The sequence below is a fragment of the Alnus glutinosa genome, chromosome 13 (assembly GCF_958979055.1).
Source record: "Alnus glutinosa chromosome 13, dhAlnGlut1.1, whole genome shotgun sequence".
NCBI lineage: Eukaryota > Viridiplantae > Streptophyta > Magnoliopsida > Fagales > Betulaceae > Alnus > Alnus glutinosa.
The window spans coordinates 24,391,782-24,395,446 of NC_084898.1; positions in this window are offsets into that span (position 1 = coordinate 24,391,782).

Consider the following 3,665-nt stretch of genomic DNA (forward strand, 5'->3'; position numbering starts at 1 on the left):
AATTTAAAAACACGTAAAACTCAGGTACCAATGAGGTATTTATCCCAAAAAAAAAAAAAAAAAAAAAAAAAAAAAATTGTTAAAGCCCAAAATGCAAAAAGGTATTTAACCTAAAAATAAGATAAAAACCCTGATTAAAAAAATTTTGAACGCTAAATTGTGATAAGATTCTCTGGAGCATAATGTTTGTGATCGAAGACCGTCTAGAAATGGCATATGCAATCTCCCACTACGTAAATGTTTGTGATCAGTCACATAAAGGGAAGAGAATATTTAAAGAAAAATGGGTTAGGGTAGTCATATTTAAAGAGAATACATATATTTTTTTATTTAAGAAAATAATAACTTTTGGTTAATTATTTTAGATAAAAAAAAATATAAAGAATTTTTTGTGAATGTTCTTATTCTATATGGGTGGCTCTTGCATATATATATATATATATATATATATATATATATATATATATATATATATATATATATATATATATGTGAACATGAAACTTATCAATTGAAAGAAAAAAAAATTATATAATATGTGTTAGAAATATAATAATACATTGCAAAATGAATTATCCGATACTTTTGATATACCGAAATAATGTGTTACAAATATAATATTTGTTCTCGAAATAAATTTGATCTTTATGTAGATAGAAATGAAGGAAGAAAGAAGAAGATTTATTTTCTTTTCTTTTTTCATGATATTTTGGTTTCTCTCATTTATTTTAAAAAGAATATTACCGTGACACGTGTATTTTACGTAAATTATTAAAATATAGATATTTATTTATTTAATTTTTCATATTATTTTTTTATTTGAACTTATTTGTTTTTTTCTCAAATTTCAACCTACCTTTAGTGGATCATTTAAGATAATTTTAGAAGCATTTGTTTCATTAAAATATTATCTACTAAAGGGGTGGGAGCGGGGGCTACATGTGGAAAGGATATATGTTATTCAGATTTCAGACAACTTTTCAAAGATGTACAAGGTCATGGGCGGTGGGCCCTTGTTTACTTGTCCGCCGCTACTGTCTGTTCCATGCTTCAACATTTGTGAATAAAATATTTATGCAAATCGGTTTATTCTAATAAACTTTTTTTTTTATTATTAAAAAATAAAAAATAAAAAAAAAAGCTTGGATGATTTGATAGCATGACAATGACAGAGTATTTGGAGGGAAAATAAAAAGTAAAAACAAAGCACAGAGTTTACCAAATAAAAGGTATTGAAAATTTGAAATATAGAATTATACAAAGAAAAAATTACTAATATGTCAAAATTATCTTGAAGATTTATGTGGTAAGTTATTTCAACTTATTTGTCCAAAATATCTAGTTATTTAACAAAAACTATTAAACACATGGGAAATGATACTTACACATCACCATCACAACAACTACACTTACACAAGATACAGGGATTTGATTCTTGTACAACACCAATACAACAACTGTACAACAATCCCTCACATGAGGGTGGGCCCCAGTATATGGGACCCACCCTCATGTGAGAGATTATTGTATAGTTGTTGTATTGATGTTGTAAATCTAACATTTTCCCAAGATACATTGCGTTGGAGTTCAGTATGTGGGTTCCACCCCAATGTGTCTTGTGTGAGTGTAGTTGTTGTACATAAGAAGTGTAAATATTATTTTCCTGAACACATAATATAGATCCACGTCATGATTAATCCCCGATTAACACATAATATATCGTATAAGTCATGTTGCTTGTTCCCACGGTAAGAGATACACATAATTTTATATCAATAAATGTTAAAAAAAGAAAAAAGAAAAAGAAAGTACTCTCATCCCATAAAGCTCTGGAAATTGTCGCCGGAGCTCATCGAAAACTATCGTTAGCCATTGTCAGGGATTCATTGGAATCATTCGTCGCTTCTGATCTCCACCATCAGAGTTCACTGGAATTTGTCATTGGTGATCGCCAGAAGTTGTCGACCGTTTTTAGCTGTCATCAGAGATTGTCTGCCATTTTTCGTTGTAGCTAATTTTTCATATGAGTCAAATGCTGAAAAATATATTTAACAAAATAATTTTTCTTGAAAAGTGAACTTAAAAGCGAAAAACGAAACAAATTGAACTTTAATTTAAAAAATAATCGTTATAATTTTGGAAATTTTACATAGTAAAATACCGTATAAATGGACACAATTTAATATCACTGCATTTAAATCTTTATCTCATCAAATATATTCTTTAAAATAGATGATAATCTATTTAATCAAAGCACTAAGTTTGTAAAGATTAAAAAATTTGTGGAAATGAAGAGATGCGTGACACGCGTCCAAGCAAGTAGAGCACTCCGGGAACGTGGGGCCCAACTCTGAAAGAAAAAGGAGAATAAAAACGGTTGAGATTGAGTTTGTTGTACGAAGGTCCAATTACCGTTTCAACCTCATTCCCTTTCTTTATTATTATTATTATTTTTTCTTTTTTTAATGCATATTTCAATAGATCTCTAATTATTTGTTTTTTGATTTTTGATTTAAGATAAATTTGTAATTTTAATTAGATTGTCACGTTATAATATATAATTAGTGTTGATATATCAATATATTTTACTTATAAAAAAAAATATATATATTTTTATATCTATTATATAAAATTCAAACTAAAAACCGATTCATGCGAACGTTTTTCCTTAAATTAAGAATTTGTTTGGTCGCGTCATTTCACAACTCAAAAGAGCATTTGTAAATAATTTTTTTTAAAATATCTTACTTAGAAGTGCATTTTTAGAAGAGAATAAAAATAATTTCTGTTTTTAAATAGGCCCCTAAAATAGCAAACAAATGAGCATATTTTTTAAAAATCACACTTTTACTAAAAATATTCAACTATATTTTAAAAAATCACGTTTTTTAATAGCAAATTTTGAGGTCACACATTTTAGAAAGGAGATCGCACATGTTAAGAGTGCGTTTGATATTGCAATTTCGTAAACAATAAATACGATTTTAAACCAAATTGTAGAACATAAATCGTTTGAGAACTGCGTTTTTAAAAATTGCGATTTGAAAACGCAGAAATCTGCCTTTTCAAATCGCAGATAAGATAATGTTTTTTTGAAAACGCAGAATTTCAAAGTTTAATTTGCGATTTTAAAGGCTAAACTGCGATTTTGCTAAATACTTAACTGCGTTTTTAAAAATCATTTTTTTCAAATTGCACATTTTAAAATCGTTATTTTAAATCGCACTTTTTGAAATCGTAAACTCGAACGTACCTGAACCGCAAAACAAAAGGACGCTTAGTGTGCGTTTGGAATTGCGATTTCGTAGAGAAAAAATGCGATTTTAAACCAAATCACAGAAAATAGACCGTTTGGAAACTGCGTTTTTAAAAAATTGCGATTTGAAAACGCAGAAAAGTGCTTATTCAAATCGCAGGTAATGTGGTGATTTTTTGAAAACGCAGTATTTTAAAAGGCTAATCTACGATTTTGTCAAACGCTTAACTGCGTTTTTAAAATTTATTTTTTTTAAATCTCACATTTTAAAATTGTTATTTTAAAATCGCAATTTTTGAAACCGCAAACCCAAATGACCTTTAGAATCCCAAATCATATTAAAGGAAACGCGCGTCGATCTCTATCAGAGTTCCAGCTAGGCAAAAAAAACGTATAGCTTGGACTCGTA